The sequence below is a fragment of the Lepidochelys kempii genome, chromosome 12 (assembly GCF_965140285.1).
Source record: "Lepidochelys kempii isolate rLepKem1 chromosome 12, rLepKem1.hap1, whole genome shotgun sequence".
Taxonomy (NCBI): Eukaryota; Metazoa; Chordata; order Testudines; family Cheloniidae; genus Lepidochelys; species Lepidochelys kempii.
The window spans coordinates 13,099,978-13,117,238 of NC_136391.1; the positions used below are offsets into that span (position 1 = coordinate 13,099,978).

Consider the following 17,261-nt stretch of genomic DNA (forward strand, 5'->3'; position numbering starts at 1 on the left):
TAATGTCAGAGAGAGAAGATAGCTTCAAAACATTCCCCCACAAGACCTGTGATTGCGAGCCATTAAGGCTGAATGGGTCTAAGTGCCAAAGAGAGCAACTCTCAGAGGGACATTGTCTCAGGTAGCCAGACTAGCCAACTGGACAAAATAGTCTGAGGACTTGGCTACATGGGGAAATCTACTGGCATTACTGTACTGTTAGTATACCATCTATTGTTATACCAATATAACTACCCGTGTGAACACACTTCATCTGAAAAACAGTGGCTCCGTGACATAAATTGAAGTGTAAAAGTCTGCTATTATCCAGAATAAGAGTGTTGTCCAAATAAGAGTTATACCAGTACAGCTGTAGCAGCATAATAATATCCATAATTTCCCCATGTAGACAAACCCGCAGGGAGGCAAAAGAAAGACCTCACTCCTAGGCCCTGTAACAGAGCCATATGGTACATTGAGCCATATGGTAATTGGGCTCAGGCGCACACAGAGGGAGAGTGAGGCTTTGGAAAAAAAGGAGTGAGGGAACTGGGGGGACACACTCTCTGGAATGAAAACAGAGACCAGGCTGGATTTCAAGAGCTCCTGTGTTTCCTAAAAGAATGTCAGTTGGCTTTTCCTGTAACTCAAGAAAGAAACCAATCAGCTTAGCTTGTCGTGAAACATACGATTAGATGAGACTAAATATGCATGTAGGCTGTTTTTGTTGTTTTTAAATAATTTTCTTCAACGGTTTTTTACTTTTGCTAATAAACATATTTCCCTTAAGAAGTGATTAGTCACAATGTCACTAGTCACAGGCTCCCAAAAGGAAGAAATACAGGTGTCCAGTCAGATCTGCACAGTAATTAATGGTTGGCATAGATGGGGTGTTTGACTGGGATCTGGGTTCAAGAGGTGGAAAATGGCATAATTCCACCCCACGACAGGTAAGGACAGGTAGCACCTGCGTGGTTGACCTCAGAGAGACCAGAAAGGGACAGAGGCGCAATCAGCCCCGTAACTATGGCACTAATGCTCTTTTTGTTTTCAGCCACATCTACATCCAATAAATATACGAACATATTGAGCCAGATCCTCAGCTGGTCTAAGTCAATAGAGGTGCTCAATTCACACCAGCTAAAGATCTGGTCCGTTGAATGAAAGATGGTTTAGGAATAGTTAAAGTCTACCAGGCCCCAAACACTTATCCCTTTCAGAATTTAAATTAAATACTTTTCTTAGTGTCAGCCTTGTTTTTGTTGAAGTTGCTGGCAAATGTCTTACTGACATCGGTGAGTAGCATAGGTCCCAAACTAATGCCCCCTGAAATCAATGAATATAGGATCAAACCATACTGAATGGGGGCTAATGTCACTGAGGAAGATAAAATGGCCTCAGGGAAGAAAGATGCTGCTAGGACAGAAGCCTAAACTATTGTGTCCAGTTTTAGGTCCTGAGGCTGGGGTTCCTCGAATAGGGTGGGCCTGTTCCCTTGGTAATACAACTGCTAGTCATCTTTGTAGACCTGCCTGTGGACAGGTATACTGGAAAAGGGGGTGGACACATGTATAACAGCTCACAGTCTGAGGAAATTGCAGAGAGAACCTCTGGAGAGAAGAAGAGTTTAGTGAAAGTGACTCAAATCTCTGAAAAAAGCCCAGGTTTACTGGAGTCTACTGTTTTTCTGTTGTTTATAAGGTGGAGATACAAATGTTTCTTTTATTCCTGTGTTTTTAATCTCCATCTTGCATTGTACAAAAGGACTGCAGTCTTTTGATGGAAATCAATTTTGTTTTCTATGGCTGAAGTAGATTCCAAAATCTCCATCTCTCTACTCCTATCATAGGGGCAACCTGAAACCACAGATGGTCAAGCTTGAGACTTAATAATGAAAGGAATAATTATATACCATGGTAATTTTTATATATTCGCCTTAGTAGTGGCAAATGTATACTATATCTACAATGGAGGAGATTAAACAACCAATCAGGAAAGAATGGTAAGGGGCAATGATATGAAAAGGTCAATAAAAGATACAGGGTATATATTTGTGGAATTATGGCAATACTTTTTGGATTTTACTAAACTTTTTGGATTTTACTAAACTGGATTTGAAGAATATTCATACTTAATATGATAAATTAAACAATCAGTTATAAGTAAATATGGGGGAAGCTTTATTATCAGTCAGTATTATTCATGTAATATACAAGGAATTGTATATTTTGTGAGTTTACAAATAAAAGCACGTAATATGTAGACTCACACAGGCAGTTTAACAGGAATTATAAAGATGAATACAGACAGAGGCATAAAATATTGACTTATTTACCTCTTTCAGGCAAAAAAATCAGAGAGAAAATAGACAAATGACACATGGGAATGTCATTTATTTCTTAACATGGTAGAAACAGAATACCACATTTCTGATTTGTATCCATAGTTTGCTGATAAATACTAATAAAAGCTCAGGGATACAATGCATTATAAGCAGCTGTTGTCAGACAGCAACCATTGAATGCTAAATCTGTACAATCCGGTCATAATCTTAATTTTTCCTGCGACTGTATCCATATATGTCACGGAAACAGAGATCAAAACCTATAAAATACATTATCTATATGTCACTTCCCATTCTAGAACAGCATGGAGACCACTAATGAAAAGCACGGCTAAAAGAATATTTCCATGAGTTTATTTCCAGGCACACTGTGGCAAAAAGCAGTGCCCTCTGGAAATTAAATAATAATAAAATTGTAAGAAACAGAAAAAAAGAACAAACATAGTACTAGAAATTTCCCTCCCAGTTCCTCAGTCACTGCAAAAGCTTGAGGTAAAAAATTTGCAAAATGCACATGGAGAGTTTTTTGCTGCTTATTTTTTTTAATCTCGGAAGTCCAACAGGGATGATGAAGGTAGCTGTGACATTTGCAATTTTCCATGCACCAGCCCATTCCATTTTCTTCCCTGGTGCCACTTACATGGTACAGTAAGCCTCCAGCATTGACAATAATTATAGCCTGAATAAAATGAAGAGAGTAATATGAACAAAGCTTTGCTGTAATTGCCTTTTCATTATTTGCTAACAGTTAGTTATTCAGTCACAGGGAAAAAAATTACACAATAATTGGTTGACAATAGGAAGCTAAAGCTAAATTCCAGAACTATGATCTTTTGGAGTGTTGGTCTTTTAGCCAGTTCATTCATATTTTGATTAAACAGCTAGAGCATTAAAGTGAAATATAAATGTAGCCTTGGTTCAGATGCCATAATGTTAGTTTCCATCTCACACAATATTCATTCAGTTATGAATTTTAAATGATCACATAGGGTAGATTTGTAAACATTATAGCCTATTGACTTCAAAATAAATATTCACCACTCTCCCTTATTCAGTTTTAATTTTAACAGCAGCAAGGAAACCTTTTATCAGAATAACTTTCCCCTCAATACTTTTTTTTAAAAAAAGTGTTCAATATAACTGTATATAAATAAGCCATGTCTGCCTTATTTTAGAGCTGGCATTGAGTAGCTTTACACTGAACCTGTGTTTCGGAGATTTGAAAAGGAAAAAAAAACCTGTTGTTACTGTTGCAATTGATAGGTCTGATTCTAAAAGGAGTTGTGATGGGTCAGTACCTCTGACAATCAAGTGTGTATCTGTAAGGTACCTGAGGGTTCATTTTCAAAGCAGAGCATGGGATTTTGACTAGAGTTACTTGAAATATGTAGAATTGGTTGTCAAGGGTTCATGGGAAACTTTGCTTCTCACTTTGCTTTCCCCTGAATTTTCTTTGTTTCAGGTTTATATGAACACCAAATCAGAGGTGAGATTTGTTTGCTGACTTCATGAAGCCATGACTTTTGCATGGTTTCTATGGGCTTGCCTACATGGGGAATTGTGCCAGCAGAACTATACCAGTATAACTATATCACTATAATTATACTAGTGTAACTCCATGTGTGGACACTCGTATTTTGGAATAAGAGTGGCTTTTTTCCAGCTTAGTTTAAACCACTTCCAAATCAATGCAAGTTATACTGGAAAATGGCATTCTTATTCCAGAACAAGTGTGTCTTCACGGGGAGTTATACCAGCATGAAATTCACACCTTGCCTTATACCAGTATGGCTTTCTGTGTAGAAAAGCTCTCTGCCAAGCCATAGATCATGCCAGGTTCACTCATGAAATCTGTGAACCTCTTAACAAGTCTGCACCACATTGGTAGTTTATAATAGACTGTAAAACCATGGCGCATATTTTACACAGCTCTATTTTCCAGTGTGCATTTTCCACAGGAGATGCATCCAGTGATGTTCACTTCTTATAGTTTGCACTTCACTTCCTTTCAATCAATGAAAATAATGTGCATATACCAAAGAGAAAATTTAAGGGTAGGTTTTCCAAAAATGAATGAATGTCATAATTGGTTGCCATTAGCTTCTGTTACGAACTGCTCTGCCCCCTAGAGCAATTCAGTTAAATTTGAGAGAGACCAGGTAGATTTTAACCATTGATAGAAAACTACAACAGAATCCAAATATGTGATCCTAGGCTACAGTACAGCAAATATAAAGTTAACAATCTCACTCCCTGTTGAGTGGTCCAGCAAGGCGTACTGGTTGCAGGCAGATGAACCTTCCTCTTTGTTCAGAGTCTGTCACCTCTCCACAAGGAGCAGTTCTTAGCCCCACCCTAATATCTCTCAAGTTACACATGCGCTGTGTGATGGTCACATGCACAGCCTGCTCAGACAGGTCAAATTGCAGCCTCCCCACTGCTGGAAAATGTGTAACACATGCTGAGAAGATAAACATTAAAACAAGAAGGGTAAAGGTGCCACATCCCAGGGACACAAGAGTGTCTAAGGGGGTGGCCTGCATGGGGGTTCTGCAGTCCCCTAAAACTTCTCATCTGATAAGGTGTATAAAGGAAAAATAAGATTGATACTCAATTTCTGTACTCTAAAATGATCCAAAAGATTTAGGCCAACAGTTACAAACTTGTTAAGCACCTAACTAAATGACCCTGCTTTTCAGAGCTGCTTGGCATTCTCAGTTCCCACAGAAGTTACTGGGAGTTGTGGCTGGTCAGCATCTCTGAAAATTTTGCCAGTTGTTTAGTTGCCTAACATTAAATACCTAACTTTGAACGTTAAGGCCTAAAAAAGCTCTAGAGAGAGTTGCAGATATTATATTGCAGTATTAAAAAATGTGTATGAACATGTGTTCCTTATTTTCACTGGAAAATAACCACTTTTACACACTTAGATCAGGTATTTGTGTTTGTGTATGGCCAGTTATGCATTTAATTGGCTATTTGCACATGCAGTTTGCACACACATATGCAGTAAATGCACATTCAAATTAGTTGCACAGTTTTGGCTGCACAGTTGTTTGCTCAACTTCTTAAAAATGTGTACTTTTAAAAAAAAAGAGCTTTTTAAAACAACAAAAAGTTTCACTATTTTCACAAAAGCAAAGCATAATGTGTGGCATTTGTTGAAGTTCATTTTAAGACACCAACTTTTGTGTTTGTACACGTGTGCAGTAGCAAAGTTTCCCAGCAGCATGACAATGCATGATATGCAGCTGAGGGAGGAAAAAAGGTTCTTTATTGATGCATTAAAATGTAGTTTGTTTTCTTCACATCTTATAAGTAGTGTTTTGAGGCGCATTTTCAAAACTCTGGCTTACAATGTGTTTCAATAGTATATCTTTCAGGAAACACTTGTTATATTACAGATTCTGTATTTTTTTAAAAAAAATTAAGGATCTTGAAAATTTTAAAGTGATATAGATGTAATCAGGATAAAAAAACACTGGATTAATATGTTAATGATTTGCACCAGACCATGTCACGGCTGAAAGATGGTTAGTATCTTGTTAATATTTTGTTCGATTTCAGGTGATCTTTTATAACTTTTGATAACCAAGAAAATATGGAATAAGTAATTGGATGGCAAAAATTAGAGATAGAGAGAGCCCATTAGAAGCAACTAATCTATCCTCCCCTCCAATACAGCAATTTGCCATCCAGGAGGCCTGATATATTATGGCATAAATCCATTTTAATCCATGGAATTATACTGATGAAAAATGGAGTAATGCAGTTATGAATCATGCCCAGTACATTTTTTCAATGCTTTGTCCAGTCCAGTCCTTTTCTGTATCTTTTTACTGTAAGAGCTACAGCATGGTAATGGATGGAAAAGGAAATATTAATCATGATTTAGTTTCTTTTGGCTCATAAAACATATTTTTGCATGCTAGTTTTTTCAGTTCAACATGCATATTTATAGTCACTAGAACTAAATAATCTTAGGCCTCACTTAAGCAAAATCCTTAAAATATGCCTAACTTTAAGCATGTTATAGTCCCACAGAAGTCAATTAAATTTAGGCATGTGTTTAAATATGTTGCTGAATTGGGGTCCTAAGGCATGCAAACAGCAGTTCAGTTATTGTTTGGTGATAAGATCCATATAAGGTAACTGCCTAAATATACAGACAAAACAAACTTTTTAAAGTTGTCTTATGTTTCTCATATATTTTTTTGAAAAATAAATTAAAATAGGTCTCATTAAAAATGCAAAACTGTAACCAAATTAAAAGTTTAAACTAACCATAATTGGTTGGTGTGGTGATCCGGTTACAATTTAGAATTAAGTGCTTCCTGTAAAAGCATGGCTAATTGACTTCTAATGCCAACTTTATCTTCCTTGTTTATTATCATGTCTTTAAGAGAGACCAGAACATATGGACTGCTAAATGAAATCAATATCCATTCTGATTACAATAACTTTCTATCCCAAGGTAATTATCAATGTTTAAGCAACCAAACTTTTTGTAAGGTTCAGGTCAGAGCTATATTCTAGTGAGCTGTAGCTCACGAAAGCTTATGCTCAAATAAATTGGTTAGTCTCTAAGGTGCCACAAGTACTCCTTTTCTTTATTCTAGTAACCATGTCACAATCTGTCAGTTGTATCAGGGAGCAAGGGAAAGATTTATATAGTCAATCCTTGATCTAAATCTAAATATATTTGAAAAAATATTGCTGGAGACATTGAAACGAACTAAATGTAAGTTAAAGAATAATTACCATAGGGCCGTGGAAGAGTTTAATTCTTATCAAACTTGACTACTTCTCAGAAAGCCCCGAAGGGACAGATATAAAAGCTTAATCAAGGTCACTGTAGTGTCAGTACGCTGCCATTTTGCTTAAATTGCAGTTTGCTTAAACATGCCATCTGGAAGGAAGTGGCACTGTGTGTCTCAATATCAAAACTGTTAAAGATTATTCTTGCATATTGCTATGCAACTTCCATTAATGAAAAAACGTATCTAGTTATTGTGGGCCTGACCCAAATCACACTGAAGTCAGTGGAAACCTTCCCATTGAATTCAGTGGGCTTTGAATCAGGTCCTCTAGGGCCTAGCCAAATGCTGAGTGAAACATTGGCAGTGAACAAATATATCACATCAGGCCTGTTATGATGTATATTTCATACTTTGCTCTTACTTGTATTCTGAGTACTAGATCGTTATTATAATCAGTCAAAGTCCTGGCTTTCAAGTTGTGAATGGGTGTCATAATTATCTAATGTAACTAGTCCAGAAATCAGATTAGTAATTAGCTGAACCAAACTGATTGGTGTGACTTCCTCTTTAATGTTGAACATTTACTTTGTGCTTGAAGGATTTGTTTGTATGTTTCTTGTGTGTGATGAGAGCTTTTCTGTAATTAGCTCCTGGGGGACAGCATCTTCTAACAGTTAAAGAATAATTGCAGCCCTATGAAATGTGAAATAGCTTGGACTGCCTTTTGTTGCAGCTTAATTGTATGCAACAAGTAGAGGAGGCTTTTCATTTCACATCCTGATAGTAAAGATGTAGCTTTCATAAAGAAAGAAAGAGGAATTTTGTACAGTGGTAAATAGTCTCTAGTATGTTAATTTTGCGGAAAAAAGTAAAACAAACAAAGTACAGTCAAGGATTCTAGAGTGTTATTGAAGTAGATGTTCATCATTGTTTCATTAGCTTATAATTTTTATGTGTGACTTTAATGAAAGACAAAATGTGCATAGAGATAGAACTGTGACAATAATAAAAGAGAAGTATAGTGGTCAGTCAGAATTAAGACATTTTCCTTTGAAAATTCTGTATATTCTCACACTTCATTGGAAAACAAAATATTTTATTTGTGGATGGCAGATCACAAAAATGTTTCCTTCCACTGATGTTAATCAGATTTCATATTGGTGCAAGACCTTTTTAACCTATTTTTATGTTCTTTTTTAGTGCCGATAAACCAAAGTGTACATTCTTCCTGTGCCTATTAGTATATTGCTGTCCACAGTTCCAAATAATTGTTAATTCCCCTCTTGCTATATGGCATATGCTTGAGATCACAAGGGATCTCTGGCCTTATTGCTCCCTTGAAAAGTGTAGGGTGTTGTGGGTACAGCATTCTTTTTAAGGAACCCTAGGTTCTTGAATCTGTTGTTCTGAAGTAGCCTGAATTTGTTGACCTATAGAGCACATTGTGAAAGCCTTCTGTTAAGTACGTCCAAATGAGGGCTTAATGTTTTGGGTGGGGAGGCATGGGTTTTGTTGATGTTCCAGCAAGGTGGGTATGTTAACTTTTCTTATTGTACAGTGCTGGTTGGATTTTTTTATTTTACTGTGGTGGTGCAAAAGCCTATACGCAGTTAAATTTACACATTCAAAATATCACTCCGCTGAATAAAAAAAAAAGTAGAAAAATTAAATTACCATCTAGGTGATTATAGGTGATTATAAATATAGCAGCATATACCCATCCCACACTCCCTAAAGGTCCATACCCTCAGCCTTCTCTAGCAGCCCTATTGAATAGATTGCTGTCAAAGCATGACAATAAGTTTAATTGATGCTAGATTGAATAGAGCTCATGAATGGGCTTTTTTTTTTCTTTTAATTGAAAGACTAAATACAATTTTAGGTTAATCATCAAAATCAGAATCTGAGAACTGTCCATTGAGTATGTAGCATTGGTATAATATATCCATAATCTTCCATCCATCCCACTGCCTATCGGCATGCAACATCTAATTTTTAATATAGAGGACAATGGCAGTGGAGTATCTCATTGTCATTTAGATCTGATAACTCAGAGTCATTTTGATATGGTTATGAAGTAATCTATAATGTCAGACGCTCAATGTCGTCTTGTCACTCCCACTTCTTTCCATAAGCAATAGCTCTGCTATTGCTGGTCTTTCGGGGGGTTGCTCACAAAGGCTACAGATTGTAGGAGAAGACCCTACCGGAGTTGTGTATACTTGGTAATTAAAGCAGAATAGAACTCTATCCCTGGTAGTAACTCTGAAATCATCTCTGTGATTTTGTCGTGGCCAAGATTCCCAATGATACTTGCATCTGCTGCTGCTCAGTCAGAGGAATATCAATGGGATGCTACTGTATTTCTTTGGCAATGGCCCAGGCATGAGCTTTGCAAGCTTCAGCTGCTATGTTCAGTTCTTAGTCAAGGAGGAAAGGGAGGGTATCTTAACATTCTCAACAGTGATTCCTTTGAGTGATCATTCTGAGGCAGCATTGATAAAAGCAAAGTATTTGTCTGAAATACCATATTTTTAATCTGCAAACAAATGTAGTATCTGTGAAATGTTGCTAGTTGCGTCTTGAAGAGTCTTTGATATAACCTGGGAAAAGCAGTGAGTGACCTACTAATAAGATTTACATTTTTCCCTCTGCTGATGGCCCATGTAGTAACCAAACAAAGGAAAACTTAGGGTGACAATACACAGCAAGCCAAATTTTTAATAACTGGCTGTTCCTCAGATTGCCTGGAGGGGACAGGACAAAAGCAGAGAGGTTCAGTGTGCCTCTCTTGAAGTACTCTCATGTCCTTTCCTTCCGGTATAAGAAGGAATTTCTCAGCAGTCGAACTGGCCAAATTTTTCAAAGGTAAAGTTATTTTTATAGTTGAAAAATGCTTTTTAAAAACAACTTAATTTTGTAAAAATATTTTTGCTACATTTGTACTGGCATTTTTTTAATGTGAAAACACTATTGAAGCTATTATCAACATGGTTATTAACATTTTTTTGTTCACAGAGAACCACATTTTGAGTAAATGAATATGTTAACCATTTTGATGGCATTTTTAATACAAATTTTGAGCAATCATTTTGTAATTTAAAAAATGAAGAGTCTGTTTTGAACCTTCAATATGGTAATCACTTTGAAATTTTTAAATTTTTTTTAAAATAATTTTTCTGCCATCTCTCCATGCTGCAATTTATGGAAACATGACTTACTTCCTCTGAAAGTTATAGTACCAAGGTGAATGATTATGAGCAAGAGCCCCAATGCCATGGATGAGGACTTCTTTCCTCTTTTGCATAAGGCATATTTATCATTGAATGTGCTCTAAGTAAATCAAGGGCCTGAGGTCCAACTTGTTATGAGATAACTGGATCAGGCCATCGATGTGATGTGCGAGGATACTTGTTGACCAGTACTAGGTGATATGAACCCACCTTTGACTTGGAACATTCTCTCTCCTGAATTCAGCACTATAACGAAGTTATAGGGACTTCATTCAGGGAGCCAAGTTTAGTACAATTGTATCTTCAGTTGTACTAGATACAGTGGGTCTCAAACTTTTTTTTTTCTCAAACCCCTTTCACATCGCAAGCCTTGGAGTGCGACCCCCCCCCAATAAATTAAATATACTTTTTAATATATTTAATACCAATATAAATGCTGGAGGCAAGCGGGGTTTGGGGTTGAGGTTGACAGCTCATGACCCCCTATGTAATAACCTTGCGACCCCCTGTGGGGTCCAGACCCCCAGTATGAGAACCCCTGTGCTAGAATGTAGAGTAGCAGTAGGAATGATTGGGTAATAGGACTATTGTACTTGATTATATACTTAAGTTGCTACTTTTGTACACGTGCAAAAGGGAGGGTCCATTTTTATGGTCAGGTAGAGTCTGAGTTTCAAAACTTAATGATGATCTGTACATTCTTGTACATGTACATTCTTTCTATTGTTTTTTATCAGATACAGTTGACAGTGTTTATCCATTTCTCTCTTACAGGAAAGAGAGCACCAAGATTTTATGAACACAAAAAGATTGAAGAACCAAATCTCAGCAGTAGTGAAGATGAAACAGACAAAGGTTGAGACTTCTGAGGAGACTCGAATTACAGCATGCATGAGAAGCATAAATGTGAGTCCCTTCAAATAATATGATTGTCTGAAGATCTTTCAGAAATAAATACATTTAATAGGACATAAAATATTGACAGGTGAAAGGAACATGCCACTTTGATGCCATTGCTGTTTGTCAGGGAAACAAAAATGTAGTTCTTTCAAAAAGTGTTTGCAGAATTGATACCAAGAGGAAAAATACTGTAGTCACATAAATTACTCTCTTTATCAGGGCACTTCAACAAACTAGAGAAAGGTTGTGCAAATGTTGGAATTGGGCTGAAAAACAAATGAAGGGATTTATAATACTTTGGAGCAGTTTTTAAAATCGGAAATGCATGCCTCAAGCACCAACATTTATCAGCATTTTATTTGCTGATGGCTTTTAGAGGGGGTTAGATGCCTGTTGTATGTTTCTTTTATTTTCATTCTGTCTTTCCGGGGAAAGAGTTGTGGATACAAGGAGTTAGCCATGTTTACTCATCATAAAATGTTTTCTAGCCTTCAGAAAGGTGACATTCCTAGAAGGCCAACATGTGAACCCTTACATCTTAAATGGTGCACAAGATATCTAGACAGAAATGAATTTTGCCACATATAAACAGTGCTCTCTGTAATTTCTGTTAGCCATCTTGGCTAGTGTAACTAGGGTGTTCTGTTATACTCATATTTGATTTGTTCATAGAATATTAGCATTGATTTCAACTTCTACACCCTATATCTCTCACCGTAAAAAAAAAAATAACAAAAACCAAAATCCCACAATTATTTATTCATGAACCATGCTGATAATCTGTGATCTGACACTTCATTCTTTGCACAATTTTTATTAGGAACTCAAAAGGAATTTTTTTATCCCTGTAACTGGATCAGCAACAGAAGGTTTCTGACTTGACAGCACTTAATTGCTTGTCATAATTTTTTCCTGAGACAGTGTGGTTTATTAGTTACAATTGAGCAGGCAGCAAGAGGTGCAAATTTGGTATGACTTATTCATTCTTTGTGAGGCCTCTGGTAACACCTGGCTTAATTGAAGTTGTACTTATTACCCAGTTGTACAGGTGCCAAGTGATTTACTCTAACATCACATAATGAATCAGTTGACCTAGTTTGTAGTAGAACCCAGGATTCTCCAGGATCCCGATTTTTGTACTACCTGTTAGATCAGCAGACTGCTAAAATGATAACGGGTAGGCATTCTCACTCTTCTGGTGCAGGACTCTTAAGGATTTGATTCACCAAAGCATTTAATAAGGCAGAAGTTCTATACTAAATTCTGATCCTAATAAATAGTACTGAAATATGTGGGAGATCATTCATCGTTACTAAAAAGATCCTAAAACACTTAACAACCAGGAGTGTAGGAATGGTGATGAACCGACATGGCTACAACTATGCTGCGTACGATAAATAAAATGTTTATTTCCAACAAATTTTGTTTTATTAGTGTGATTTTTCCAAAATCTAGTTTTGTCAATGAATACAGCTTTATTAAAGATGAACTGAATTAGCACAACTGGTTTAGACAGCTGGAAGGCTGTTTATCCAAGTTCAATAAGATTAATTAAATGCTAATATTACTGTTCTTTCCAGTGGAAAACTGTAGAATGGTCAATATCTGGCTTACCTAATTGGAATAGTGGCACTTTGGTGCTTCATTTCCTAAACAGCCCTTAGAGCAACAAGAACACTGAAATAATGTGAACTACTGCTATGATATTTAGCTATCTGTCTTCAGTATCGCAGTACAAACAGCTCCATGTATGTTGGCAGAAGAAAATATAGTGTTTTCACAAAGCAGACATTTGTGTTGGACATTTCCTCTAAAAGGTCAAACTCATGGTGTCATGTCTTATCCATCGTTGAAACCAGTGCACACCTGGCTGGGTTGACATTTTCTGTGTCTTTCTGTGTTTTCTGTATTTCTATCAGGTTCAGGATTTCATTCTTGTTTGTTTGCTGTATTTTCATGCTACCAGGCTACTCTGAATAAGAAGTCAGCTATGTACAGCTCAGTACCTTTCTTGTAGCATCCACCTAATCTGTAGCATTGCAGTTTCAGAAGCATATGCTGAAAGCATCTCGGGGCAGCTAGCAGTGGCTTTTTGAATAACGCTCTCTTGTGGTTTATGGTCACTTTCTAGTGAAATGGCTTCCTGTCCTTGAATGTGTTTATCAAACTTTTCACATGCACACACTATTGCTAGACCTCCCTTTTCAATTTGGATACATCTTTGCAAAAGTGACCTTGTCACACAAACTACCAGCTGTCCCTTTTGTAGGAGTGATGCCCCAAGCCCCATCTTGTTGTGTGGTTACCTCTTCGTTCACATCATGGTAGTTCAGGATGGAATGGTTGATCCTCAGCTCCTTGATTCTTGTGATGGCCACTTCAAGTTGAAGTAATCATCTTCATACTGTACCTTTGTCCAGTAGTCACCTCAGGGGTTCCCACATCTGAGAGGCTTGGAAGAAATTTTGGCAGATAGTTTACAAATCCTAATAGTCTCTGAACTAATTTTAATATCTTTATGTGTAGACACCGCATGTATTGCTTTGATGGGACCAGATCATAGCATCAGGGAGGTCAGCAAGTGTCCCATGTATGGTACTACAGTCAATTGCAATTTTATTTTGCTTTTATTCAATTTTAGGTTTTGTTCCCTGACTCTTTCCAGCAGATGTATGAAGTTGTGGATGTGACTTGCCACAGCTTCCACCATGCTGTCTCCATATCTGTACACCAGAATGCCATCCGCTATGATGCTGACCCTTGTCAACCCTGTTAGTACATCTTGCTGGTGGTGTTGGTATTTTTCCACTGTATGTTTGGTCCCAAATGGCATTCTCAATCATCTGTATCTATCGGCTGGTGTCAGGCAGCAGCTTTTCCTTATTCAGCAACTTGCCAATATCTGCCTTTGGCATCAAGTACTTGGAATGCTTTGGCTAAGTCTGGTAATATTTTTTCAATTGTAGGCATTTGGTAGTGAGTTCTGTGTCATGCTTTGCTAGCTTGCCTGGCTTCTCAATGGCGATCATGCTGCTTATCCAATTTGTGGGCTCTGTGACTTTAGCAATGATGTCTTATTTTCCCATTTGCTTCCTTGGTCCCATTTTTTCTTTTATTTCAGTGGGTACCCTGTGAGGCAGGTGCTGAATAGTTTTATCTGTTTCTAAATGTAAGACTTTCCATCATGGTAATGACTTCTTAGCTTTGCTGCCGAGATGCCCCAGTGCATTGTCTGCTCTAGATATGGTTTCTGTTTTCTGTGTGTCCATTGTATTTGTCCCAGGTTTGGTGTCATAAGATTCACAAATTCACTAGCTTTTAACTACAGTGGTTTCTGTGCTTTCAGCTTGTGTGCTTTTCCTGAGTATTCTTCCTGTAACTTCCTAGTGGTGGTTTGATTCTGCCATTGTATAATTTGAATTTGGCTTTGCTTGCTTGCAATATCTCTTTCTTCTCTTACAGAATGCTGGGAAGTCTCTGTAGCCTAACCCCTTCACTGATGTCCCACTGTCTACTTGGCATTCAGTTTCCTTTTTGTTTGTGCACTGCTGCCTTGTTTTTGCATCCGGTGCTAGTCTGAGATTTACAAACCACGTATTTTACTATTTTAGACTGCATTAATATCATATATCTGCAAAATCTCATTTCTTAAGGCACTGTGGGCTTCCTAGATATGGTGCATAATACAGGCGCCGGCTTCCACCAGGCCCCAGGGGTGCTCAACACCCCCCCCCTCCACTGTAGGCCCCTTCCCCACCTCTTCCTGCCCCCCTCCACGCCACCCCACCTCTTCCTGCCCAGTTCTACCCCCTTCCCAAGTGTGCCCTGCCCCCATTCCTCTCCCCCCAGTGCCTCCTGTAGGCCACGGAACGACTGATTGTGGTAGGCAGGAGGAAGGTGTTGGGAGGGAAGGGGATGGGAGCTGGCTGCCACTAACTTTTGGCTGGCACATCAACGGAGTTGGTGCCTATGGTGCACTATTTATTTGCTTTTCCTGTCCACACACTTTGATATAATGGTTTCTCTCTCTAGAATTATTGCATGTGACCCCATATATGGGGCATTTCCCATTACTATGTTTTTCTCCACAATACCCACCGATCTTTCTCTGCCTTTTATTTTCTCTCTTTTGTTTTGTATTTGGGCATTTACTTTTGTATGAATTTTTGCTGCGTTTTTCCTTGTATTTTCATACTTTCCCACTGTTAGTTGGTGAATTACCTTCCCAGACTGTGTCACTTCCCCAGTGGCTGGTGGGGGAACCCAGTCCCACCTTCTACTCTAGGTTCCAGATCAGGGATCCTCTAATCAGCAGCCAAGGTCTGCAATGTCCCATCTTGGTGCCGTTTCCCTGAACCTTCTCCTGCTCCTCCTCCTTCAGACTTCTGCTGCACCACCCTTCTGGATAAACCCTTCCTTCAGGGCCTGGATCCCTGGAGGTTTCTACTCTCCCCCTGGGTTTCCTTCCTTCTCTCTCTACCTTCCAGAGAGTGGCCTCAGTCTTCTTCACTGCAGCCCTTTTCTGCTGCCAACCTCTTGGTTTTATATTAGCCCTGCCTATTCCTTCTCAGCCAGGCTCCATCATCAATCTGGGGTTACTTAGGTCACCTAATTCCCCTCAGATGTGGCCTATCCACTTAACTGGCCCCTTCTTAGCTTTATTTAACCCTCCCTTGGCTGGTGTGGAGTGGACACCCAATCACACATACTGTAATGTCCCTGAGTGGAAAGCTATCTATTGTAACAACTGAAGTCAATGAGAGCCTTTCCATCAACTTTAATGGGCTTTTGATCAATGCCATTGTTAGCTAATATTGGTTAGGTTTTGACATGGATTTATGCCCAGTAGAAGGCAGATAATCAAACCTTGGGTTTTTATGTGTTTTATATAGTGCTTACTCTACTGTGCATTCAAATAAGTTTCTAATGATGACTGTTTCTTCCTGTGCATGAAGTATCCCTATGAATTTGTGTTTGTTTCAGTATTTAAAACTAATCTTTGTTTTCTCCGGCTTTTAGGTGGGACACTTACCTTAATCCTCTTATGTTTGTGTGCCTTGAAGTCATGGTTCTTTGTATGGTTTAGGATTTCAAGAGCCTGATTCTTAGAATGTTGAGGTCAGCTTGACCTTCTTTGCTGATTTCTTCTTGCTATCACAATTGCGGATAATTCTTATAACTTTTTTCTGACTCTAAGCTCCAGTTCTTTGGGTGTTTTCTTTTTCCTTGCTACCTGTCTATAGGGCTTAGATATAAAACTACGTAGAAAAAATGTTTTCTGTATGATCCTAACTGAATTCTGTTTTGGGTCTATATGTTTTACTTATTATGGGCTGTCTTAGTTGTTTGCCTTTGGCTGTCCTAAATTACAATATTAATTTAGTAATTATTTTTTACACAGCTTCCAAGGTTGGGTTAACTAAGTTAGCCTTGTTTAATTGGCCTAGTCAAATGGTTATTGGTTAACCATTTTCTAAAGAGGATTGATATAGATTTTTATATCATTGAAGTGTTCTTAATCTATGTTGGCCTTTTATAAATATGAGATGTTTTGAGTCAGACAGCAAGCAGAGTTATTCATTTGAGGCTAAGAAAGTGGAGGTCATTGTTCAAAATACATTTTTTAATAGATCCAGCTCCAACAGCAGCATAATTTCTTTGTCTTTGATTCATATTACTTCAGCCAAATGTTAACCTTTTTGGCTGATAACCAAGTCTTAGATTTTTATAATATCAGAATATAGTCAGCTAAAACAAATTGATTCAGACAGTTGTCACAGAAGTATTTAGCTAAAATTACTTCAAATGTTTTATACTGCTTGACATTTCAGTACTGTCTTTGAAGTGTATACCCTGAAAAATATTTGTTATTAACAATTCCAGACAGGTATTTCACTAAAGACATGTAAAGATGTGTAGAAAGAGAGATTAATATTTTGCAGTAGGTTTAGCCTCTGGAGGGAATATTTATGTCTTAATTGTTTTGAATTCCACCTGTCATTTTACAAAAAGCTTTGCTCATATTCTAAAAGAAAAACCAAAACA

The 17,261-nt window shown here is 37.8% G+C and overlaps 1 long non-coding RNA gene across 3 annotated transcripts in view; it reads left to right on the forward strand.

The window, feature by feature from the left end:
- LOC144929166 (uncharacterized) overlaps positions 1–17,261 on the forward strand; it is a 310,164-nt gene that overhangs the window by 112,282 nt on the left and 180,621 nt on the right. For 2 of the 3 annotated variants that reach the window (XR_013634472.1, XR_013634474.1), the window contains one exon: positions 11,091–11,222. This is a non-coding gene — a long non-coding RNA (uncharacterized LOC144929166). Of the gene's footprint in view, positions 1–11,090; positions 11,480–17,261 lie in introns of those variants that run through there. The other variant, XR_013634471.1, reaches the window with a different exon arrangement.